The sequence below is a fragment of the Leopardus geoffroyi genome, chromosome B3 (assembly GCF_018350155.1).
Source record: "Leopardus geoffroyi isolate Oge1 chromosome B3, O.geoffroyi_Oge1_pat1.0, whole genome shotgun sequence".
Classification (NCBI taxonomy): Eukaryota; Metazoa; Chordata; class Mammalia; order Carnivora; family Felidae; genus Leopardus; species Leopardus geoffroyi.
In genome coordinates this window covers 72,158,688-72,184,828 of record NC_059337.1, presented here as the reverse complement: position 1 = coordinate 72,184,828, position 26,141 = coordinate 72,158,688, and the positions used below count along the sequence as shown (strand labels likewise).

Below are 26,141 nucleotides of genomic sequence, written 5' to 3'. Positions count from 1 at the left end.
TGACCACTAGGTTGGTTAGTCAAGTGGCTTTACCTAGCTATTGGAATAGTAGGTATTAAAAGTACTATATTTGAATCTTTACAAGAAACTAATTACAGCAACCACTAGCGGTAACTGGAAATTTCCAAACTGCACTTGGGGAAAATATTAGTTACAAGAATTGCAGCTGTTATTAATTTAACATTCTAAAATAAACTTAAAATTTGATTTTTAGAATATTCTGGCAATAATTTTTCCCAAATATCTAAATCTTTTTTATTAAGAAACTATTATAGTGCCTACTTTTTAGATTCTGAAATTTACTAAAAATGTTCACGAAATTTATAAAAATTACATAGGTTTCTAGGTATCACATTCACTTATCCAAGAAACCACTTTGTCTTAATACTGTGGGAAGGGGAAGATTTAGTTGATTTTATTTTTTATGATGTGTTACAAAAACTTACTAAACAAAATTTAAACCAATACTGCAGGGTAAATTCATCCTTCAGGAAACAGAAGGTAAAAGTACTTTTACCAGGAATAACGATGCATTTGTTAATTCCCTCACTCTGTAGATACTGTAATAGGGATTAAAAGCATTGCCCATTAAAAATGTAAACGTATATTAAATGGGCTTAAAACTAAAGTTTATCACTGCAGAACTGTTAGAAATGAGATAAGGGTAGTGATTGGTTAAGTCGTTGACAAATAGAGAAATGTGAAGAATTAATATTTAATAGCAGTTATTGGTAAGAAGTGAAATTAATTGAAGGGCTCTTTTCTTGCCTTGAGGTGTTAGAAATATGGGGTTTCTTAGGATCAGCATGTACCAAGGAAGCAATTACTTTAGTATCCAGCTGGAAAGATTTGACCCCAGAATTCATGTCTGAAACAATTTTAGAGGTGTTTTTAGATTCGTAGGATTTAGTAGCATTTTCATATGGCTAAAGAGGAAGGGTTTAAGAAGGGTGACTAAGTTGCAGGTCTCCTGACCTTCTGGTGTTTCCCATGCCCGTAGCAGGGGAATGCTTGGTGGTGGTTGCTGTTTTCTTCTGTAGAGAATTTAAACATTCCTTGTTATTTGTGATGAGGTCTTCACTGGGTTTCATATAGCATGCGACTTTGTTTTGAATGGACTGCTGTAAGAACAAAAGTATAAATCCAAAATAGTTCATTATTGTAATATTAAAGATTACATTAAGTGGTTATTGTCTAAGGTGTTAACTGGGGAGTGACATAGTTAAGAGAACTAGACTTTATTCCCTATCTCCCCCACCCTCTTTATTGCGTTAGCAAATCATTTAAACTTTATGGCTTTCAGTTTTATACTTAACAAGGGGGCTTAGACATCTTACCTATTTTCATGTCTGATTTCTACTCGTAATTTGTTGTACGGAGGCTGAAAAGTGTACAAAAGGTTTTATTAAAAGCAGTTTTTGTATATTAGTAATTGTTTTCTACCTTACTAACATTTTTTTTTTGTCTTGAAAGAGTTTTGTTAATTATCTGGAGTGCATTACTCATGCTTAATAAGTATACTCATAGGGATCAGGGAAGATGATGATTTTGTACATATTAGATATGTTAGAGAATTGGTGAGAACTGCTAGTACTATTAGTTATCAGATGTAGTATAACTGCATGTATTTGCTTAGATAATAGAAAGTTGGGATGTGTTAAGGGGAAAAGGATTACTATACAGTTTTTTAATTCTCTTGGTGCAATTACTATGATAGGTTATGATCTTAGATTTATTTTATAGTGCTCATACCTAAAGGGGTACCCGTTAAGCTCTCATAGTGGTTCTTAAATGTGAATTGACATTAGAATTAGCGAGGGGAAGAACAGTTTAAATAGTTTTCAAGGCTCTCCACCACCAGAGTTTCTAATTAAGTCTGGTGTGGGCCCTGAGAATTTACATTTCTAATAAGTGCCACTTGGTGCTGGTTCGCAGCCCTCACTTTGAGAATAGTCCTTTAGAAGAAGGGATCCAAACCTCCCAGAGGTTGGACAAAGTATTCTCTAGGTATAATTAGGCACTAAAGTTATTTATTTATTTTTTTATGTGTTGATAGCTCATCTATTTAACATAACATTTTGGAAGACTTTCAGAATTGTGAATGCTTTTCATATTAACTTCTGTTTTCATAGTTTGTGTAATTTTTTTTAAAAGATTTTATTTTTAATCTCTACACCCAATGTGGTGTTTTCAACCCACAGGCCCGAGATCGAGAGTCACATGCTCCTCTGACTGCGCCAGCCACACACCCCTGTAGTTTGTACAATTTAACACATCAGTCCAAGTATAAAAGTAACTTCCTTGTCATGCCTCAACTAGTCTGCTTTGAAAAAGTTAAAATTTTAGAGGTTTAGTCTCTGTTCTGTTGCTGTAGTCATTGACACATAATTGATGTAAGGAACACTTTAAAAGCTCAGCATAAGATGTTTTGTTTACTGACATTTGGCTGAATACTGAAATGTGAGGGCAACCAGTTCCTCATTTGCTCAGAAGATCTACAATCTAATTTCAAATCTTACCTGATGAAACAGCCAATCTGGTCATGTATGTTTCAGTGGGTGTTATGTATCAGATTCTTGGATTTCATATCTTGGAATTAGCTATGTATACTGGCTTATAAACAGTGGGACCACAAACAAATTCCTCAAGGACCACAATTTATTTTTCACCTATTTTATGACATTAAATATTCAGTAGCTCTAATAATCTTGTCCTTCATTTGTGGTTTTTCTATTGTCAGTGAGTGGAATGATGAGCTCCTTATTTATTTTTTTATGATGTGCTTCTTATTTAAAACATCTTTCCCCTTTTTGTAGAATCTACCAGGTCTTGTAGTTCGATCATTTACTAGTTTTGAGAATAGATGTCATCTCTAGTATGTATCTTCATGGTAGACCATTCCCCCTTCATAATCTTGATATTTGACTTATGCTCACTTCTTCATCTCTTTTGGCCTGGTTTTTCTATAATTTCTTTGCCCAAACTGCTGATGTTCAAGATGAACATTCAGTTGTAGATTTTTGTTTTTTTAGACCCTTTTGGGAATATAGGCATATATTTAGTAAATTTTAGTCACCTACTGATAATTGAAGAATTGTGAAGACAGTCACTGGAGGAGGGGATGGTTCTGTAGAGGCTTTCCCATCCCAGTGTAATGTTATGCTTTACCAAAATGTTTTAGATGCAGTGGACAGATGTTTCTGTCTTGGGGGTTTAGGGCACAACATTTCTGAGGAACTCTGACTCAATCTGTCCCTTCTCCTTTCACAGGGCAGCAAGGCGAACCCCATCCCTACTCACTGGAGCTCAGCTTTGATTTTTAACCTCCCTTCCCCACCCTTCCAGAACACACACATTCCCATTCCAAAACTGATTTTATAAAGACATTTTAAACATAATGATGCAACTTGGTGTGCACTACGGCAAATTTACAGGTGTTTTTTTTTTAATTGTTTCCAAAAACGGGCCTTGGATTTAAGATGTAATTTTTAAAATTTCTATTTCTATTTTTTCTGCAGCAGTTGGGTTAGAGGAGGAGGAGCCTTTTAGCCTCTCATAAACTGACCTCTCTACTTCCTCGTGTATTTTTAAGATTGATTGATGATGTGGAAAGGGCTTTGCTTGTCTGCTACTGAGAACTTTACCCTTGCGGTTTTTGTGGAAACTGCTTTTGGAGAAAGAAAAGAAATGAACTTTACTGACTTGACATTTTTGCACCTCCCGTTTTTCTAATCTGGGCTATTTTTATTTTTGTTTTTTTACAGTGAGATTTTTTTGATCTTCAGCTACAGTAAGTTATTCCAATTTTTTTTTTACATTTTTCCTGACTTTCCGCTGATTTCCTTTTTATTGTTGTTACTAGTTACTATTATTATTTATTATTATTATACTTATGATGGTGATGATGATGATGATGATGACACTGATGATTTTTAACCGGATTAAAATCGAGTTTTTCTGAATGTTCATAAGAATTTCTCCGGCCTCCTGATTGACTTTGGAGTTTTACATCTTGGGAGAGAAAGTGAAGGCATTAGCATTTTTAAGTGGATTGATCACATAAACCTTTTCTCTCCCAACCCCACCCTTGCCCTCATCCCCTTCCCCACGCTCGAAAGAATTTTACTGGCTGTTAAGTCTGTGACCTTATTTTTCCTGATCTTTAACTTAACTGTTTTAGAGCATCTCTGGACGTCTGTATTTTTAATTTTTTATTTTTGTTTTTTTATTTTTAATCTTTCATTTGTTAAATTTTTAAACTGTGCTGCAATAAAATGTGTGTGGTACTACTTAACACCTATAATGGTGATGGCATTTTCCCAGAAAGCCATCTTCCTCCTGTTTCCCTTGAAATCCCATCCTGCTTTTCCTGTACACTACTACCCCTCACAAACCACAAGCTGCAGCAACATGGATGCCCAGCCTGGAACAGCAGCAGCCAGGATGACCTGGAGCCAGGGGGGCCTTCGGAACAGATGCACACCCTTCCTGGGTGATGGTAAGAGGTGTGAGGTCCACTTGGTTTCATTGCAAAGACTAGGAAATACACCCCTTTTAAGTCTAGTTGATACGATGTAGGTGGTAGCTTCTGGAAATGCTTAGGTTGAGATTTTTGTGTATCTCAGATGTTTGCCAAGGGATGCCATCTCAGTTTTTTGTAAACTATGATGGAATTATGAGTTTGTAATTGGGCTGACTGAGAAATTTTGGTAATTGGAAAGAGCAGCTGGAGGTTACATATACTTTAGAATGAAAATGGCTTGTTTTCATTAGCAACAAGACGTGGACATACTACGTGTTTTTTTTTCCTTAGATTATTGCAAATTAGTGTCATTCGGAGTAATCTTCCTTGGGTTGTGGATTGTATTCTGTTTATTCTTAATAAAATTTAACGTGAATCAAGCTGTAAGAAACATCCTGTAATAATAAATGCTGTCGCACTGGGAGTTTTTTTTTTTTAAAAAGGATAGCTAGGCTTTTTAATCTCAGAAAGTGAAATCTAACCTGTATCCAAATTAGGAAAGATCTGGGGCTGACCTCTTTCAGTGATAACTTGGGACCCAGCTAAATGTTGGGGAATCTGGTGTGTTCCCAAGAGTACTAGGAAGGAACGAGAACCTAAAGACTTAAGAAATTTAGCATCGTCTAGTATTTTACTGACAACAGTGGAATATTTTGATAACTCACTTTAGAGTTGCTCTAGTAGATTTTGAACTGAGGTTAAAAAGTAAAATGGTTTTTAAAGGCATTATTGAATGCTGTGTGGTACTAGGGTCATTAACATACATCCCTTGCTTGTACTAAAAGAATAAAGTCCAATTAAAGTGAACACTGAAGACATCCTCAAAGTAAACCAGAATGGGAGAAAGTTCTATGAACTGTCCTGAGGTTATACGGAACAGGAATGGAAAATTTTAATAGGTCCAAGTACTATTGATGGCCTTTATTGTAGGAAAGCTATTTTTACCTGTTAACTCTCTGTCATTGTCATTGTGTGGTTTCTTTCGCTATATGCTTTTTCCTGTTCATGCTACAAATTTATCTTGTGTTACAGTTTGGGAGATACAAAAAGGTGTAGTTCTTCAGGGACTCATAACCTTGTGAGGGAAATGGGTGAATGAGATGTCACCATGTGATTAAGAGGGAAACAGATTCTATAAAAAGTATGCAAAAATGAGTACCTCATTGGCTCTTAAAAGGTCAGGAAATGCTGCTTTAAAAAAATTTTTTTTTTTTAATGGTAGAGTGTGCAGGCAGGAGAGGGGCAGAGAGAGATAGAGAATCTGAAGCAGCCTCTTCCCTGATCTGGGCAGGGAGCCCGATGTAGGGCTCGAAATCACAAACCATGAGATCATGACCTGAGCCAAAGTCAGGTGCTCAACCAATCTGAGCTACCCATGTGCCCCAGTCAGGAAATGCTTCTAAGAGAAGGAACTGAAGTGAACCTTAGAATTAATAATGCCAGATTATAAAAATTTTAATGCCATGCCAGGGAGTTTTTATTTTATCCAAAACCATTGGTGAGCTATTGAGGTTTTAAACTGGGGAGTGAGATCAGATTTTCATTTTAGAAATGTAATAGTGTGGAAATGGCTTAGAGGAGAGTGAGATTAGAAGTAGGCGATAAGATATTCAAATATACAAAAATAATGAGCTGGTCTCCTCAAAAGCAGTGTAATTGGGATTAGAGAGGAGCTGATAGATGTTGGGTAAACAAAAGGAGCAGATTAGAGTTAAGAGTAGGAGAAAGCAATTTACTGCTTTGTGAGGTAGACATTTGAGTGCTTATTCTGAAAATTACTGTTAGGCTGGGGCATATAGGGATGAACAAAACATTGTTCCCTAGCCCTCTTTGTTATTATAGATCATTGAACATTTTATAACCTAGAAGGAAAAGAACAGAGTGAGATGATAGGAAGAGAACCAAATTTAGAATATGGAGGTGGGAGGGTGCTGCCAGTGAGAGACCGTAAAGGAATTAGTGTTGAAATTAAGATCTGGAAGTGGATTATCCTACCTAAAAGCACAGATTATTGGGAGAAAACACTTGGCTTCAGAGCAAGAAATAATTGGAAAGATACGCAAGTACCAAGCATAGTATATAGGTCCTTGTAGGGCCACATTTAATATCTAGATTATTTTGGGAAGAAAAGGAGTCTTTTGAAGGAACTTGAGAATGCTGAGATCCTATTTCTTTGGAATTTCCTTCTGGCCATTGTATGGGGAATGTTAGTAATGAGGACAAAGTTCAAAGAGGACAATAAATTAGAAGAGTTACCAGAGTAGCCAATCAGAATGGTCACTATCTGGTTAATCTCTTTTAAAAAAGCACATAATCCTACTTGCCCAGGTTTTTCAAATGAGTTTTTTTGGGGCATGTATTACTAAGCAGATGTAAGTTGTTTGAAGAGGGCTGGTTGATCAGATTGTAGGAATTAACTGGTTACTTCTCTGACAACCCCTTTGGTTCAGACATGATAGGATTGCTTCCCTATTTGAAAAGAAAAAAGAAGTAGACACACAGTTTTTTCCTTTTGGAAGCGATAATATGGACACTTTACCATGTTTGTGTTCATCAGTGTTAAAGTTCTTGTAACCTTTCTTAATTTATTTTAGAGGGGGAGGGGGCAGAGAGAAACTTAAGCAGGCTCCATGCTCAGCACAGAGCAGGGCTAGATCCCACGACCTTGGGGTCACGACCTGAGCCAAAGTCAAGAGTGAGATGCCTAACCAACTGAGCCATCCAGGCACCCTTGTGTGAACTTTTTTAATCATCATCGTAATCTTTGTATAAGTATTCACATTTTGGAGATGAGAATATTGAAGCACAGAATTTTAAAAATTTGCCCAGTTAGACATACTTAGTAAATGGTGACACATGGGTTTAACTCAGGCAGTTAGGCCTACAGATTTCAACTCTTAAGCATACTAGGTTGACCTTTACTTGACATATTGAAGTATTTATGGAAAACAAATCTTTATTGGGTTAAAATTACCCTCACCCAATTGTGTTGGACCTCCATTTTTAGAGAGTGTCCAACTAAATATCGTTATATATTTTAACTTATGTTAAATGGCATAATGAAGTGTCCAAGGTAATGAATTACTTAGATGTAGCTTTGTGGTATAATCTTACAAAATATTTGGATGTGACAGTATTCTTTTGAGGAAGTAAATACACTTTAAAAGTGAGTTTTAGTCAAATAATTGTATTTGTGGTTTAAAAAAATACACATCCTAGAGGGTTGTGTTGCCAAACCCAGCAGTCTTTTTCAGTCCTCATCACACTTGACCAGTTGGTATGATTTAACCAATGGAGCCACTTTCCTCCTTGAAACGTTTTTTTACTTAGCTTCCCGGTTTTTGTTCTGTTTCTGGGTCATTTCATTCAGTCGGATGATTTTCTATACCATTTATAAGCCAATTATTCCCATGGTTCCATCACCAGCCTTGGCCTCTTTTTTTTTTTTTTTTTTTTAAATTTTTTTTTTCAACGTTTATTTATTTTGGGGACAGAGAGAGACAGCATGAACGGGGGAGGGACAGAGAGAGAGGGAGACACAGAATCGGAAACAGGCTCCAGGCTCTGAGCCATCAGCCCAGAGCCCGACGCGGGGCTCGAACTCACGGACCGCGAGATCGTGACCTGGCTGAAGTCGGACGCTTAACCGACTGCGCCACCCAGGCGCCCCCAGCCTTGGCCTCTTTTGAATGACTTGCCAATCAATCTGTTTAACTGCCTGGCTGACTACTCCCTTTAAGTGTATCAACTTAAAAGTCCAAACCTGGGCTCTTGGAATTCTCTCAAACCAGTGTTGCCTGTTAATGAAACTCCAGTTTTTATGTCAATTTAGGTCAGATGTTGGTTAGCCATCCTTATCTGTTTTCTCTCATACCTTATTTTTGGCCTTGTGAAATATACTGTCAGTGCTCCCTTTAAAATACAAGAATTGACCGATACTGCCGTTCCTTGGTCCAGTTTCAAGCTGTCATTGTCTGGTGCACAACTGGAATAGGTTTAGGTTTTTTTGCCCCTCCCACCAGTTGTGGTAGCTGCATTGGTCCTACTGAAATGTAATGCTTGAAAAATGTATTGCCTGAAGGAGTTTCTTCTTGAAACTCAACTAATAGCTCCCTATTTTCAGTGTTAAAAATCACTGTGATTTAACAAATTACATGATCTGTTGTGCTCCTCTTTACCAATAATATACACACAGTATGCTCTAGCCACGTTGCCTCCTTACTGAGTCTTGAACACACTAGATGGTCCTCAGAGCCTTTCCTTGGAATGTTCTTCCCTGAGACATTCCTAAGATTAGGTTCCTTACTTCACTCAAAGGTCATCTTCTCACTGGTGTTTTCCCTCTCTTGGCCCTTCAGGCTTTCCCCCACTAAATACTCGAGCACTTTTTGACAGCACACGTATTAAGAACTTTGTCTTCTACGTAAAGGTATGAGAGAAATATCTGGAAAGCTACATGTGAAAAAACATTCATTACCTCTGGGCAAGGAGGGATTTAGGGTTGGAAGGAAACTTGCTGTGTGCCTAGACTGAGGAGTACAATGAGCAACACTATTTCGTTTCTAATTTAAAAACTTAAAACTCCTTTTGTAGAAATGCTTCAATTCTTCAGATTCTGTGACTGAAGTTAAATAGCTAAGGCCTATGGTAGGGGTTTAGTAAACAGTTTTGTAGTTAAGTTGAAATGCAGTTTTAAGATAGGTTTGGCTTGGAGGCAACTGGGTGGGTCATCCAGTTAAGTGACTTGGGCTCAGGTCACTATCTCCTGTGGTTCAAGAATTTGAGCCCTGCACTGGTCTCTGCGCTGACAGCTCAGAGCCTGGAGCCTGCTTCATTCAGAATCTGTCTCCCTCTCTCTGCCCCTCCCCCACTTGCATTCTGTCTCTCTCAAAAATAAATAACATTAGAAAAAAACTAAAGAAACAGGTTTGGCTGTGGTGGAATGAGTTGAGTTGTAATTTGAGGACATGGGTTGTGTGTTTCCTGGAATGGGGCTGTAGACAAAATTTGGAAGAACTTTGTCATTTTCTTAAAAAGTTATTCTCCAGGAGTATGCATACATAGGCTTTTCAGAAAGTCATGTCATACATACAGCACATAACATTCAAGTAGAAAAAATTTCTTAATGTGAATATAATAACATAAAATTAGATAATCTAAGAATTTTAATAGCTGCATACATTGCATACTTAAACAATATTTTACTTAAAACTATTATTTGGGGCACTCAGGTTCTTGCCGTTTTTCCCTTTTATACACAATTGAACAGTCCTAAAACTAAAATTTTATAAGTGCTTTATATTTTTAACATATATGTATGTGGATATTTGATGCTGTTTCAATTTTGTGAAAAATTCTTGAACTTACACAGAGGGATATAATCAGTTTCCATGAACTTGATCCAGTTTTAACAGTCCTTGTGTAATCTTGTTTCACCTATACCTGCATCTACTCCCTCTGCTTCACATTATTTTGAAGTAAATCAAGGATTTACTTTTTTGCTTGGTCTTTCTGGACTTAGAGAAGTTCTTTTATTAGAGAAAAGTTTTTTGTTAATTTGAGTGAATCTTGGCATGGTTTTTCTCATAGGTGATAAAATTGAGTTCAGAGTAACAGAAGATGGTCATCTTATTGTCAGTTCTCAAATTTAGGTGTAATCCCATGTTCTAGCTGCTTAGGTCTGAGTGATGGAGAATGTTGTAACTTTAATTCATTTCCTTATTAAAAATTATTTCTTTATAAAAAAATTAAAATTTTATGACGAATATTATCATTAGTTTGACAAACTCATTTGGTGACAGCCTGACTTCGATTGACTTGATTATTTATAGTCTGTTACATTAAGTGACTGATTATGTATATCTATTACTGTATAAAAACTAATACATTTGATTTGACAGCTGAGTGGTTCCCCAGATCCAGCTGGGGTGTAACATAAAAAAAAAAGGCACAGTATTGGTAAATACTGAAAAATACTGATTTTCCAAACACCTGTCTCCATGGTAGACTTTAAAAAGTATATTTTGGGCACACCTGGGTGGCTCAGTCAGTTGAACATCCAATTCTTGATTTTGGCTCAGGTCATGATCCCAGAGTTGTGGGATTGAGTCCCGTGCGGGCTCCGCATTGAGCATGAAGCCTTCCTTTCTCTCTCTGCCTCCCCCCTGCCCCGACATGCTCTTTCTGTTTCTCTCTAAAAAAAATAAGTAAAATAAAATAGTATAAATTTTATAACTGAAAAGTATAATTTGTTGGAACTCAATTGCAAGATAAAAAAGAAATGAAATCTTGTGAATAAGTATCACTGACACTTTGTTTGCTATTCAGAATATGGTCTGTGCTCCAGCAGCAACATCATCATCATCATCATTGTCATCATCATCATCATAACCTGGAAGTTTCATAGAAATACAGAATTTTATGCTCTATCCTAGAACTGATGGGCACATCAAAGAAAAGTACTGGTCTAGACCACTTGCATTCCCTTATTATTGCTTATTTGTGATGTAGACATTTTGATGGGCTTTGTGGCAAGAGGGTTTTTTGGTGTTTGAGGGGAAAGTTGGGGATCACAGTATGTGAATTTGCAGTAATACAATATAAAAAAAATGTAAAAATTGAAATAATGACTCATAAATAGGATTAAGAATCAAGTAATTCAGACTGGTAATTTGATAAATGGTAGATAAGTAGTGGATACCACTGAAGCTAGTAATCAAATATTTGTTGGTGATAAATGATAGCTGAAAAGAGAAATGTTTGAAAAACATAATTTTGCCTATCAATGTGGATCTGTGACTATAATACTTATGAACATTTTTACCTTTTCCCCATGTTTAAAGAGAATATTCAGACATACAAAACAGTGTTGTATATTATATATTATATATATACCTAGATTGCCATGTTACCGTTTTCTTTGAGTGTTATTTACTGAACCACTTAAGGGAAATTGCTGATTTAAGACAGATCCCTAATATTTAAAGCATTAATCTCAAGTATAAAGATACTGTTCTCTTGATCAAGAGTTCATGTGCACCTTAACCATTTTGTCACTCTTATGCACATAGGTTTTCAGTGATACTAGAAATAAGTACTTCCTGTATTTTTTTTTTTTAATTATTTTATATATTGCATGTGTCCTTGATGTTTTAGTGTTTGGTCAAGGTTTATTGACTTTACTGAAGTAATTATGAAATGTCGCTCTTCTTTTCCTGTGAAAAGCATTCTTTTACATACTCCTAATACTTGTTTGATACTTGTAGATTTGGGAACCTCTTTTTTTGAAATGGCTTAACACATCCCCAGAATGGCACCAGGGTGGCTCAGTCGGTTAAGCGTCTGACTTCAGCTCAGGTCATGAACTGAACTGTGACTTCAAGCTCCCATTGGGCTCTGTGCTGACAGCTCTGATTCTGTGTCTCCCTCTCTCTGTTGCTCTCCCACTTGCACTCTGTCTCTCTCTCAAGAATAAGAAGATTTAAAAAAAAATTCCCAGAATGAGTAGATGTTTGTTGAAGGGGAGTTTTGCTATGTAGAAGCTAGTCTAGTTAAGAATATGATAGGTTTATAACAGAGAAAGACAGATACCATATGTTTTCACTCTTTTGTGGATCATGAGAAACTTAACAGAAACCCATGGGGGAGGGGAAGGAAAAAAAAAAAGAGGTTAGAGTGGGAGAGAGCCAAAGCATAAGAGACTCTTAAAAACTGAGAACAAACTGAGGGTTGATGGGGGGTGGGAGGGAGAGGAGGATAGGTGATGAGCATTGAAGAGGGCATCTTTTGGGATGAGCACTGGGTGTTGTATGGAAACCAGTTTGACAATAAATTTCATACATTAAAAAAAAAGAATATGATAGGCTTTGGGGCGCCTGGGTGGTTCAGTAGGTTAAGGGTCGGACTCTTGATTTTGGTTCATGTCATGATCTCGTGGTTCATGGGATGGAGCCTTACATCAGGCTCTGTACAGCATAGAACCTGCTTGAGATTCTCTCCCCCTCCTCTGTCTCTCTTTCTCTCTCTCTGCCCCTCCCCCACTCTTGTGCGCGCGCTCTTTCTCTCACTGTCTCTCTCCCTCAGATCATTTTTTGTTTATTTTTGTGAGAGACAGAACAAGTGGGGATAGGGCAGAGAGAATCCCAAGCAGGCTCCACAGTGTCAGCACAGAGCTTGAAACCATGAACCAGATCATGACCTGAGCTGAAACCAAGAGCTAGACACTTAACCCACTGAGCCACCCAGGCACCCTTCTCTCAAAAATAAATGAAAGTAGCAGCCTTCCCTTTTTTAGGAAAAACAAACGGGATTGCCTGGGTGGCTCAGTCGGTTAAGCATCTGACTTCGGCTCAGATCATGATTTCACATCTTGTGGGTTCAAGCCCTGTGTCAGGCTCTGCTGACAAGCTCAGCCTGGAACCTGCTTTTGATTCTGTGTCTCCCTCTCTGCCCTTCCCCCACTCATGCTCTGGCTCTCCCAAAAATAAATGAAAAAACACTTAAGAACAATACAGTACACTTCTAAAATGCTGAGGTTTGCTTTTTATTTTCTTTTATTTTTAAGTAATCTCTGCACCCAGCATGGGGCTTGAATCCACAACTCACATGCTCTACCCACTGAGCCAGCCAGGCATTACCTTACCCCCTTATTTCCTTAAGTCTGATGTAACTCTGACTGAAACTGACAGGTAACTATTTAATAATGCCAGCAGTTGATTATGAAGGTTGAAATGTGGAGAGAAGTACCTGTCTCTATTGGGACTACTACTGAGATACCTTGAATTTGTGAAACACAATATCCAGTGAAAAATTTGGTTGAGAGATGCCCGTTTTCTAAAATTTTATATAGTTTTGAATTGCTCTTTGTGGAAGGGAAGCACTCATCCGTTACAACTTGTTTGTCGGGGGAGGGTGGGTTATAGAAATCTTTGCTTATTCTAGGCCAGGCTGCATTATAATCCTTGAATTGCAATGTTGCATTAAGCTATCTTTGCAGAATGACGAATTATGAAAGCAATGTGGTTGTTGAAGAAAAATCAAGGAAAAAGTACTTAAAAATTAAGAATATTACTACATCCTGAGATGTCTAATACTTAGTAATTTAGATAACTTCTACAGTTGACCTTTGAACAACACAGATTTGAAATGTATGGTTCGACTTACATGTGGGTTTTTTAAAAACCCACATTTAAATGCAATACTGTAAGCATTTTTATTAGGATTTAAAAAAAATTTTTTTTTTTAGTATTTATTTTTGAGAGAGACAGAGACAGAATGCAAGTGGATTAGGGGCAGAGAGAGGGAGACACAGAATGGGAAGCAGGCTCCAGGCTCTGAGCTGTTAGCACAGAGCCCGACACAGGGCTCGAACTCACGAGCCGTGAAATCATGACCTGAGCCAAAGTCGGATGCTCAACCGACTGAGCCACACAGGCGCCCCTTTTCTTAGGATTTTAGTAACTTTTTTCCTTATTATTTTTAAGGAGCATGTGAACGGGGGAATGGGGGGAGGTAGGGAGAGAATCTTAATCTAAGGCAGGAGTGGATCTCAAAACCATGAGATCATAACCTGAGCCAAAATCAAGCTTAACAAACAGTCACCTAGGTGCCCCTCTTGCTTACTGTAAGAATGCAGTATATAACATACACAGAATACGTGTTAATAAACTTATTGGTAAGGCTTCCAGTCAGCAGTTTTTGGGGAGTCCAGTTCCGTTTGGCTTTTTTATTGCACAGTGGGGACGCTGGTGCCCCTTGCCTCCTGTGTTGTTCATGGGACAGCTGTATATCATGTGTGCTCCTTAGCATCTTGAACATCTCTCAGTGTCAGTACGTTGTCATTTTTAAATAATTGTTGCTGCTTGTATTAATCAGATTGATGTACTGAAATTCATTAAGCCAGTCCTATATTGTCAGGCACTTATTTTCTAATTTTTCACTGTTAATATGTCCAAATCCTTGTTTGCTTCAGATGAGTTCTCAAAAAGTGAGATTGAGCCAAAGAATGTGTACAGGTTTAAGGCTTTTGATAAAAAAAAGTCCCATTGTCCGCTGAAAATAATGGAACCAATTCATAGAAAAAATGTATAAATATGACCATTCCAAGTTTAAAGTATTTTTGCTTATTTGGTAAATGAAGTATGGTAATTGATTTCATTTATGTTTTCATTATAGTGATATTGAATTAAAAAAATCTCCTTAAACCTTTAGTAGTACTTGCTAATAACCTGTTTGTGTCCTTGGCCCATTTTTTTGTTGTTGTTGGTATTTACCAATAATAGTAAATGATGTAGTAGTAGCAGCAGCTGCAGCAGCAACACTTCCTGTGTGCCAAGCACCATGTCAATGTTTTCTGTACTTTGTTTATGCCTCCTACCTCACCAATGAGACAAATACTATCAATGATACTGATTTTACTGTTGAAATGTCTGGTTTTTGGAGGAATTGGCTTCCCAAAGGGTGGTGTACACTATTCAAAGGGGTTGACCTTGAAAGTGAAACAAGTCTGACCCTAGTCTCAGAGCTCTTGATCATTAGGATGTATTCTTTTCATGCATTTTTGTGTATGTTATTAAGAACTTGAATTGTGGACAAATAGACATTACGGTTTTTTGTAACTTATTTTTCGTTATTTTTGTATTTTAGTGTGGGAATGTGTTGTATTTTTATGTTCTCTTTAGGAAGTTTTCGTTAGTCACTATTGCAAGTGAAATTTGGTCATGGTGGCCATGGCTTGAACTTGTGGGGATAGGTATCTTCCATTTTGGTTTAAAAAAATTTTTTTTTGAAAACAGTGTTTACCTACACTTTTAATTTGCAATTTTTAAAGTTATTGACTCAGGTCCTGTTCAAACTTAAACCAGGATAGGGCTGATCAGAATACAGAAAATACTCAGAAGCACTTGTCAGTTGAGATTGACTTTTGGTTGTCATTGTTTTAAAACTAATGTGACATAGAAAAAATCTTGTGCTATCGAAGGAAAATTGTGTTAATCTTATTAAACTTCTCTAAGTGATTTGGGCAAGATTCCTCAGGGTATGTTGAACAAATCAGTGAAGGATATGTAATTGTAAGTGACTGTTAATATTTTAATACTTAAAATCCGAATCTGACACTTCAGGCTGGAACAAGGGTCGTTGAAATAGGTCTAAAGAGGATGAGGGACGCCTGGGTGGCTCAGTCGGTTAAGCGGCCGACTTCGGCTCAGGTCATGATCTCGTGGTCCGTGAGTTCGAGCCCCGTGTCGGGCTCTCTGCTGACAGCTCAGAGCCTGGAGCCTGCTTTGAATTCTGTGGCTCCCTCTCTCTGCCCCTCCCCCGTTCATGCTCTGTCTCTCTCTGTCTCAAAAATAAATAAACGTTAAAAAATAATTTTTTTGGGGGGGGCGCCTGGGTGGCGCAGTCGGTTAAGCGTCCGACTTCAGCCAGGTCACCATCTCGCGGTCCGTGAGTTCGAGCCCCGCGTCGGGCTCTGGGCTGCTGGCTCAGAGCCTGGAGCCTGTTTCCGATTCTGTGTCTCCCTCTCTCTCTGCCCCTCCCCCGTTCATGCTCTGTCTCTCTCTGTCCCAAAAATAAATAAACGTTGAAAAAAAAAAAATTTAAAAAAAAAATTTTTTTTTTTAAATAGGGTGAAATGGTATTCGAAGTGTAAAACCGTGTACTAGATGTAAAGAGACCCAACTCTATAGTCATACAAATAGGAAGTTAGCATTATATTAATGAGTAAGAATTAGGTTTTACTTTATGAATTCTGCATATGTTGACAATACAAAAGTTATTAGCAGAAGCACTAGCATCTGGATAGCATCCAGAGTGTATTCCATTCTTGAAAGAGCAACCAAATTTGGGCTGCTACTGTGTTCAAAGGGACATTGACAGATTAAATTGTTGCATGGGACTTGTTATTTTCACAGATGGTGAGGATAGACAACACTTTGAATAAGGTGATTTATGTTAAAAAGAAAATTTTAATGCTAATGAAGAGACAAGGGAAGAAGGAACTAAAGAAATTAGTTAAAAGCCAGTTAGGTTTTAGAGTTGAGTATCTTTAAATTGTGGATTCCTTGACTTTGGTGGCAGTTCAAGAAGCTAGATAATTAGTGAGTGAGCAAGGATGTTAGGGGATTTTAACATGTTATGAAGAATTGTGAGGCTGTTGAACTACATGATTTAGTTTTTTCATCTTAGAGATTCTGGGAATATTTTTAAAACCTACAGTTTAAAATTTGTTGTTGTATTACATTACCTATTTATACTTTGACAGGAACAATCTTATTATAAAAATGTTTATTAAAATTTGAAGGAAACATGTAAAGAAAATACTTAAAGCATCAGCAAAGATAATCACTATTAATATTTGCTATCTTCGTCCATTTTTCTGTCTCTTAGCTATGGGTGTACCTGTACATCTCTATAATTTTTTCATAGTATGTATTTTATATATTTATAGGTTTTTAGCAATGTAGAATTGTTACCATATGTAGTTTTTTTTTTTCTTTTAATTTTTTTTTTTCAACGTTTATTTATTTTTGGGACAGAGAGAGACAGAGCATGAACGGGGGAGGGGCAGAGAGAGGGAGACACAGAATCGGAAACAGGCTCCAGGCTCTGAGCCATCAGCCCAGAGCCCGATGCGGGGCTCAAACTCACGGACCGCGAGATCATGACCTGAGCTGAAGTCAGACGCTTAACCGACTGCGCCACCCAGGCGCCCCACCATAGGTAGTTTTAGAGCATTTATTTTCTAAGTGTTTTTTGCTTAGTTTTCTACAACATGTTTTTATTAGGGGGTTATCTAATGTTTTTTGTTATAGGGATCTATAAAAATTACAGGCGTCAAAGTTTCTCATTTTCTTTAAAATTTTTTTTTTTTCAACGTTTATTTATTTTTGGGACAGAGAGACAGAGTATGAACGGGGGAGGGGCAGAGAGAGAGGGAGACACAGAATCGGAAACAGGCTCCAGGCTCTGAGCCATCAGCCCAGAGCCTGACGTGGGGCTCGAACTCACGGACCGCGAGATCGTGACCTGGCTGAAGTTGGACGCTTAACCGACTGCGCCACCCAGGCGCCCCAAAGTTTCTCATTTTCAGTTCCAAATAGGATGACCTGAAATTAATTTAACATTGTCGGTTGCTTAATTAATGGAAGTATATAGACCTACCCGTTGCTTGGCACTTAACTTTAATTAAGAATTTTCAGGGGCGCCTGGGCGGCTCAGTCGGTTGAGCTTTCGACTTCGATCGGTCATGATCTGGCGGCTCGTGAGTTCTAGCCCCGCGTCGGGCTCTTTGCTGACAGTTCAGGGCCTGGAGCCTGCTTCATATTCTGGGTCTCCCTCTCTCTCTGCCCCTCTCCGGCTCATGCTGTCTCTTTCTGTCTTTCAAAAATAAACATTAAAAAAATTTTTTTAAAATAATAAAGTATTTTCAAAGGAACCTATAGAAACATGTACTGGTTTACTTAGCTATAGCAGAGGAAATGCCATTTCTCTTCATCCAATTGGATGATCATTGATCATTGTTATATTAGTAAATCTAAGAAAAATGTAATTTTGCTATTTTCTGGGAACTTGTTAAAGTGTGTGACCTTGTATATATCATTTTCCCATTTGCCTAAACTAGCTTTAAGAAACTTTGGAACAGGTAATATTACACATGTAAAATACACCATCTGTGTTCCAGCTTTGTGCTTGGTTCTGGTAGCTGCTGCCTAGATTGCCATGTTCTCTATTTGCATTTTTTTCCCCCTCCTGAATAATTTTAAAATTCTAGGCATGATACTTCACTTAGGAACTTGAACGTGGCTTCACCTTGTAAGAAGAAAGATAGTATGTATCATCACATAATTATCAAAATAATATATAATATTCAATATTCTCTTGTGTACAGTCCATAATAAAATTCTCTAGTTGTCACCAAAAAATGTTCCCTATCCAGTCAAGGTTCATACATTGCTTTCTTAATCTAGGAAAGTCCCTCCTTTTCCCTATTTTGTATGTATGTATTTATTTTCGAGGAGTTTCAATCATTTGTATTGTTGTATAATGTCTCTACAAACTTGAAATTGATTATTTCCGTATGTATAGGTTCAAGTATTTTACCAAGAATATTGCATAGGTGATGTGTTTGTTACATCAGCAGGCATATGTCAGATCAGTTGGTTTAAGTGGTGGCATTTATGTCTCCCATTGTAAAAGTACATTTTTCCTGTTAAAATCGTATTCTTTTTGGTGATACTTTGAGATCATGTAAATCCTGTTTCTACTCAACAAGCTTTTGCCCAGTGATTTTAGCATACATCAATAGTCGTCTGAATCAATTCTTAAATTGATGTAATCTTTACCAATCTAACAGTTTTAAGAAGTATCTTTAAAATTTTTCATTTCAGTATGTTTTTCTTTAAAACATTTGATTTTAAATGATTTGTTTTGAGTTTCCTGCCTTTTATTTTCTCTTCATACTTTTTGGGACTGTTGCATGTTTTGTGTTGAGGTTTTGACAATTGCATATATAATTTTTTACATTTAAATTTTGACCCATTTATAATTTATTTTGGTGTACTGAGTTTGTTTTTAGATGGCTGTGTGCTACCATTTATTGAATTATCTATTTCTCCCTATAATTTATAATATCTTGAGTATTCTTAGTTTAATTCTTAGACATAGCAGTTAGAATAGCTTATCTAAAAATGGCTAGCGTCCTTTTTTGTGACCTGAAAATGCCTTAAAAATAAAGTATATTGTTCTTTTTGCAGACAGATGGACAGTTCATTGCTGGCCAGAGGGAAATAATTGAATGCAATAAAGATAACAGGTAGAGAACAAAGAAAGGGGGCCAGATTGAATAAGAGGGAACCAAGAGGGACAAGTGATTTATAAAGGGGCAAAATAAGAGCTTAGGATTGTTAAAGGAGGACAACTTAGTGCAGATGATGACACTCTAATTGGGCAGAGAAATTTATAGTATCGGAAAAAGAAACTTTGTCAAGAAATTGTGAAAGGCGGTGTGAAGTAGAAAATCTTTACACTCCAGATTTAGTCATGTATTTTTAAAAATGCCAACTCATTGCTGCCATCTAGTGATACTTTGCTTTTTATATTGAAAGATGGGAAATAACATTAGTCATGTATCTAATTTGAATTGGATGTATAGGGTAAAGGGTAATAAAATTTTAAGGCAGAGTTCTGAATTTTCTAGTTTGAGACAAGTTATTTTTCTTAGTATGATTTGACATCTGATAAGCCATACAGATGTTATCTTTGATTTATTTTTTTCTGGAGTAAAAGGTAATGTGCTATGAGCAAGTTTAAACGTGATTAGTCTAGGTGTATAGGGTAAGCAGGTAGAGGTTTAGCTGAAATTTTTTTTTTTTTTTTGAGCAGCTGGCAAAAGTTTATTAGAATATAAGATGGGAAAAGAAGAAAATAGTATGAAAGCTCTCTTTACAGAGAGGGGACATTCAAAAGTGAGGATTGGCTGAAATCTTGAGTAGAAACCTTATGGCTTGTGTACTTAACTTTCTGCTGCTGGGATTTTTGTTTGTAGTAAATATGCCTAAATATTACTACTGTGATACTAAACACAGTCTGAATGAGTGGCACAGTTTTGTCAAGCATTTATCTTTCCAGCCCTTTTCCACTAAAGGTACAGTTCTGGTGTCCCAGACGTAAAAGCAAGGGAGCTAAAGTCTTGGTTCCAGTTATAAATTTGTTTTGGGCCAGCTCCCAGCAAAGTCAAGGACCTTCATAACCTATGTTTTTGGGCCATTTGAAACTCTTCATAATCAGAGAGTGTAATCTGCATCTCCCCTTGCTGCCCCTCTTCCCAGCAGAATTTACTTGACATTTAATGTGAACTTGAGAGATGAAGTAGTCATTATAAACATCTCCCAAATTTTTAGTTAGATTGGCAGTCCCAAGTTAGGTTGGTCTCAAGAGGGCAAAGAATCGGGATAGTGCAAACCTGAGAATGAACAGTTGAAATAAAATTTGACAGGTTTGTTTGCATTCCAAACAGATGGAGATTTTATTTACCTTTTTTTTTGGTTTTAGGATATAATTGGAATGGCAGGAGTGTGAATAGAAACATTTCTATATCCACAAGTCTTAAATATTTGTCCATCACTGCCTCTAAAATCTCTTGGTTTTATTGCTTCAGCATAAAGCCTATGATCAGACACATAGATCCTTTGGTGTAATGCAATAAAAGTAACTGAGTAGTCCTAGTTTAGATTTACTTACCGGATAAAACACGCCTTAGATTCTTTGGGATAAAAATATATATGTAAAGTATGTAGTATGCAAACACTTGCGTGCTTGTGCATCTGTGCTAGTTTTGAGTGATACAACCCAGATAACCTTTAGGAAAATGTTCATTCTTTCCTTCCATTGTATTTACTGTGTTCGAATTCTGCTCTTGTGGAAACCAGATCTATTTAAATCTTCAGCAGTGAATTACACAGGATGCAGAGTATCCAGGGAACATAATCATTTCAGAAGTCTACCCTGTTTATTTTACTTTTTTTTGATATAAATTGTTTTAAATGTTTTTATTCATTTTTGACAGAGACAGAGCATGAGTGGGGGAGGGGCAGAGAGAGAGGGAGACACAGAATGGGAAGCAGGCTCCAGGCTCTGAGCTGTCAGCACAGAGCCCGATGTGGGGCTTAAGCTCACGGACTGTGAGATTGTGACCTGAGCCAAAGTCAGACACTCAACCGACTGAACCACCCAGGCGCCCCTCATTTTTTACTCTTTGAAACTAATTTTAGGAAAGAACCTTTTTTATTCTGTGTAACTTTTATTTATTTAGATGTTTAAGAAAGAATGAATTTGACTTAGAAATGAGGTCTGTGGGGCGCCTGGCTGGCTCAGTTGGAAGAACATGCGACTCTTGATTTTTGGATTGTCAGTTCAAGCCCCACATGGTGTGTAGAGATTACTTACTTCCCTACCTACATACATAAACTTTAAAAAAAATATTTTTTTCTGATAACGCCTGAAACTAATACCACACTATATGCTAACTAACTAGAAATAAAATGAAACTTTAAAAAAATGATTTCTCTGAGAACACTTTAAAAAAATTTTTTTTAAGTTTATTTTTGAGAGAAAGACAGGACATGAGTGGGGCAGAGAGACAGAATTCAAAGCAGGCTCCTGGCTCTGAGCTGTCAGCACAGAACCCCATGTGGGGCTCGAACCCACAGGCCATGAGATCATGACCTGAGCTGAAGTTGGGATGCCTAACTGACTGAGCCACCTAGGAGCCCCTCTCTGAGAAAACTTTAAGGATGTTACTAGACTAATTTCATCTATGAGGAATTACAGAACATTTAGAATGTGCTAGCAACTTCTGGTTGTCAGAAAAATGGGAGAAGTTGTGGAATTTATAAACTAGCTTGAGGAACTAGACTATGAAGGTCATAATAAGCATTAACCGAAAGCAGAGTACCCACAGGACAACATTTTAAAATATTATTGCTTTATCTTTTGTAAGCATGTGACTTTTATGTGAATAGTTTATATGTGCTTCCTTTTACCATACAGTTATATATGTTGCTTTTCGACCTAAACATTTAATGATAATTCCCCACATTATTTAAAGTAATTGCCAGATTTTTCTCTTTAAGTTTTTTGTTTGTTTTTGTTGAATCTCTACACCCAATGAGGGGCTCAGGCTCCACCCTGGGATCAAGAGTTGCATGCTTTCCCCCACTGAGCCAGCCAGGCACACCTAAAGTGATGTGCAGATTAGTCTAAAGACTGTAATTGCTGGTAATTAGAATGCTGAGTTAAAAATTAAAAATCTGCTGTACAAAAATGCATGTAGAATATAACATGCTATAGATATTTGTAAGGTAAAACAAAAGTTGTTCTGCAACTGCTTTTATACTGAAATCTGATGTATGTCTTGAAGACTGTAGCATTTGGATCTGATTATTTAAGCTAGGCAGCACTTCCACCCATATCTTCTTGCCTAGCACTTATTTTTAAAAAGCTAGGAGAAATCTGCCCAATGAGGAAAAATTACTCAAGTGTAAACCTTTATGACCCATAATGTAGCCTCAAATAAATTCATTTACATCTGTTCCATTTCTGTTAGGTCGAGAAAAATAATTAGGAAGCAAAACCTCTAATGACTAAAGTCCATAAAAATACAACTCTGCCAACAAGGTTTGCACCTTGGAATGACCTGTGACAGTTGAGAAGTAAATGAAACAACATATTTAAGGAAAGAAAATGCAGTGATAAAATTTCATACCCAGCAAAACTGACTGACAAGTATAGACCACATAGGCCAACTGTTAGTAACATGTAAGAACTGAGAAACTATTCTCATGAATTCTGAGTAATATGTTAGAGATAAACCTGAGATACTATAATTTTAAGTCATGGTAGAATTTAAGCAGTAATATCACAAAAAAGACGTGTGTGTGTGTGTGTGTAATTGCACTAAGAGTATGAAATTATGGGAAATCCAGACTGGGAAACTTGAGGTTGAATACCCTGTACTCTTCAAAGAAGTTGTTTTGAGTTAAAGGGATGGAAGGGGAACATATCTAAAAGAAGCCATAAAAGACACCTCAAATTCGCTTTAATGGGTAAGACTACTAACTAGGGATATACATCAACGTGATAGAATTATTTTGAAAAGAAAGTGATTATGGCACACCTGGGTAGCTCAGTCCTTTGAGCATCTGACTTTTGATCTCAGTTCAGGTCTTGATTTGAGGATTTTGAGTTCGGGCCCTGCTTAGGGCTCTGTGCTGGGCTTGAAGCCTTCTTCACAAAAAAAAAAAAAAAAGCGATAGTTAACTTTTGGAGGTTGGAAAGGGATTGAGAATGGAATGGTGCACATAGAGGGCTTCCTAGTTTTGAGATTTTGTAGAGGCTCTGGTACCTAGAGATTGTTACAATAGTGCCTTGTACTCACCCATACTTGGAACAGGAAACATTGTTTCAACTGCTTTTCTTAAAATTGGTTCCTTTGGCTATCCAGTAAATGGATATTTGAGGATTCTTCAATTCCTGAGTCTATTTCCCCCACGTGGGCTGTTGCATGGGCCGGTGGCTTCCTTACCAGCCTGGCATTTTGGCATTTTCATTGGGGTACCTTGACACTAAAGCTCACTATCTAGTTGCTTTTATCTGGGGATTCAGAAAGATCAAAAACTATGCTCTGCTGTTGGTGCTTTCTTTTGAGAATCTGTTTTTTCCCAGTAGTTTCTTTGCATTTGGGATATTGGTCACTATCCATCCCTACCTCCCCAACAGAGATTTCAGGGGTAAGGTACCTTAAGGATTAGAGGTAGGGTGAAATGTGAACTGAGATAATTTGTATTTGTGAAATTTGTAAAATTTTGGGGAATCTGTTCCTCTCTTCAATAATTTTTTTTTTTTTTTTTTTTAATGTTTGTTTATACCCGAGAGACAGACACAGAATCTGAAACAGGCTCCAGGCTCTGAGCTGTCAGCCTAGAGCCCTTACATGGGGCTCAAACCCACGAGCTGTGAGATCCTGACCCAAGCCAAAGTTGGATGCTTAACTGACTGAGCTACCCGGGGCCCTTTCAATAAAATATTAAACAGTAGTATTATTAGAGTGTAAACTCTGAGGAATTGTAGCTGTTGCTGTTTTTCCTCTGAAGTAGCCTTGGTAGCTCGTACTTCTCAGATACATGTTCAGTGAAAAATGTATTTATTTGTACTAACCCTTTTTTTTTAGGAAGATGTGTTTCTCCTTGAACCAGGATTAATGAATCTTTGTGGGTTCATTTGTCTTTACTGTTGCTCATATTTTGATTAAATCCTTACAGTGAGTATGGGCATTGAAAGCTATACCATTGACTTTAGCCAAGCCTTTGAAGTTGAGGTCAATATATTATTTTTCTGTTTACAATTCATGATTCTTGTAGCAAATTTAGAAACCATATATAATCACCTAAAAGATAAAATCATATTCTTAAATTCAGAGATGGCACCCAAAGTTACCACCTTCTTATTTGTGTCTGGATGTTTCTTTACTGGCCTTTCCAAATGGAGTTGCTTAAGAATTAATCCGTAATGCCCAGTGGCATTCTTTATATATAATGAATTCTATATTTCTAGATTGGTACAAGCTATATACCTACCATCTTTGTGAAAATTGGAAAAACAGTCATAGAAGTCCATTTGTTTTGTGGTTCCAAGGAGTATATTTGAAGCAGGCATTAATGTCCATTGTTTGGTGGTTTACCCTCTTGTTCAGTATACTGATAGCATGTAGAACCATCCTCTTTCCCCTTACAGGTAATTTCTAATTAAACCCAGGAAGATTTTTTCCTGTGTTTATTATTTACCATAACATGTAGAATATATGTTTGTTTCTCATGAAAAACATTTGTAGAAACCTGGCTTAAGTTGTCCCCCTATACAATAATAGGAAACTTTAATAGCCAGCAGTAACATTTGAAACCAGTTACGCCTTTCATTTCATTTTTGTTTTTGGTGTTCTAAGGCTTTCTGGCACTCACACTTAGAGTTTAAAATGTGTTCACGACTCTCACGACTGCTGTTTGATAAATTTTTATTTCTTAGTCTTAAAATTTAGGAACTGTTTATAAAGCTATAATTTAGAAACCAAAATCAAATAAAGACAATTTCTTGAATTTTAGAATGGCTAGGAGGGAAAAATGGTTTTGGCAGCTTTAAAATCAGTACTGTTTGTGGGGCGCCTGGGTGGCTCAGTCGGTTAAGCGTCCGACTTTGGCTCAGGTCATGATCTCATGGTTTGTGAGTTCAAGCCCAGTATCAGGCTCTGTGCTGACAGCTCGAGGCCTGGAGCCTGCTTCCGATTCTGTGTCTCCTCTTCTCTCTGCCCCTCCCCCACCGGTGTTCTGTCTCTATCAAAAATAAATAAATGTAAAAAAAATTAAAACAGAAATCAGTACTGTTTGAAAGGACTAGGTGTTTTAAGGGTCAGAATATTAGTGGTCCAAAAAAAAAAAATACGAGTGGTCTGTATAAATGATGTTGTACTATTTTGTTAACATACATATATAGAGTATATTTTTACATAATCCATGAGAACTAGTTTGTCATGATTTCTCCTGAGGATTGGAAAGACACTGATACCTGATTTGAGTTTCAAAAGGATGAATGGGGAAAAATTAATCTTAAGAATGTTACTCTAAATCTAAAGTGGGTTCATCTTCAGTTTGGTAGTTGGAGTGGGAAGGGGCAGCAGATAAAAAAGCTTAAAGAATGTCAAAACTTTTCTCACATAAAAAAAGACCTAAGATGGTAGTATCATGAATCTCCATGTAATTGTGATTGAACCTTTATAACATACATAAAGATAATTTTTGTTTTGAAAAAGTCTGAGGAAAGTAGTTTTCTTGGTCCCCTTTTGATTCATGCAGTGTTCTACTTACTAGTTTTATCATCATCATCATCTAGTAGTAAATGTCCCAACTGTATTTTGTAGATTATCACATAAAAAATAAAGTAGGTCAAGAGTCAGTACATTGTGTAAAGTGTTAGTACTGATACTGGAGATACCTCTGGCATATTATAAGTCAATTGAAGTACCTGGAAATAGTTCCAGAGTGAATGAGTTGGGTCTATATATTGCTTTAGT

General features: G+C 37.0%; 1 protein-coding gene across 50 annotated transcripts in view; it reads left to right on the top strand.

The window, feature by feature from the left end:
* Positions 1-26,141, top strand: part of HNRNPC (heterogeneous nuclear ribonucleoprotein C) — a 56,179-nt gene that overhangs the window by 1,171 nt on the left and 28,867 nt on the right. For 12 of the 50 annotated variants that reach the window (XM_045450267.1, XM_045450279.1, XM_045450269.1 and 9 more), the window contains one exon: positions 3,765-3,790. The exons of 11 other annotated variants lie outside the window; for them this stretch is intronic. The gene's annotated coding sequence lies outside the window, so the exon portion shown is untranslated. Of the gene's footprint in view, positions 1-3,270; positions 4,506-26,141 lie in introns of all 50 variants that reach the window. 27 more of the 50 variants (XM_045450297.1, XM_045450289.1, XM_045450276.1 and 24 more) reach the window with 7 other exon arrangements.